Source organism: Olea europaea, chromosome 21, assembly GCF_002742605.1.
Source record: "Olea europaea var. sylvestris chromosome 21, O_europaea_v1, whole genome shotgun sequence".
Taxonomy (NCBI): Eukaryota; Viridiplantae; Streptophyta; class Magnoliopsida; order Lamiales; family Oleaceae; genus Olea; species Olea europaea.
The window spans coordinates 17,300,902-17,301,880 of record NC_036257.1 but is presented as its reverse complement, the minus strand read 5'-3'; positions in this window follow the sequence as shown (position 1 = coordinate 17,301,880).

The window sequence follows — 979 nt, the reverse complement described above, 5'->3', positions numbered from 1 at the left end:
TTCAAATGGACATCAGGTGCATATTTATAAAAGGTTAGGAACCTCCAGTGACACAAAATGAATGTTAGGGTAAAGTCTGCAAAAAATGAAAAAATTATGAACCTTGTTGCAAATTTCCCTTTCTTTTATTGCATATTATAAAATACGTTACACTATGACGATGAGATGACAAGTATTAAAACTATTAAGGAATTAGGCTACAATTTCTAAGTTGTGACGAGATAGAGAGGGTCGATCTTCGAGTTTTGGACACACTAAAATATAGGCAACTTATATCAATATATTTACGAGTAGAATACGCAATAGTTAAACTATTCTTTTAAATTGAAATTTGTACTGAGTGTTTGAATATGTATTCAATTATCACTAGCATTTGTAAATTAACAAATACATATAATTAATGAGTTATGTTACATGTACAAAATTTATTTTACAGATACACAGTTATCATTTTTTCATTGGCATATATTTATATATTGAATAATATGCTCCAAGACTCTTGAATAATGCAATAAATTTTCAACATTTTTTTTAACATCTACAATTTCTACACAAACAGCTTTTTCTATAAGTATTGTGATTATTATTTTCATAGCTACCCATATAAGAAAAAAAAAAGTTCGGAAATTTGGCGTTAGCTAAATTAATTTTTTAAAATGTTCTACATAAATTTAAGGGGGCTTCGATTTGTAAACTTGATATTTCGGTAGAATACTTAATGTACACAAGAACGGTAAGAAATCGTACAAAAAGAAAATTACGTAATTGTCTTAAATTTGTTAAACTATTTTGTCATGTGTAGAAGGTGTTTTTGTGATTAACTAAGTTGAATTTGAGGAGTAGAAAATAAAATGCAATATCCACCATCCATCAAGTGTGACAAGTAATTAAGTAAACAATAATTTGAGTTAGTGGGCATGTGTCCCTTTGCCAAATTGGCCTTTTCCTCCTCAATTGGTAATTCACCATTTTTTTTTTT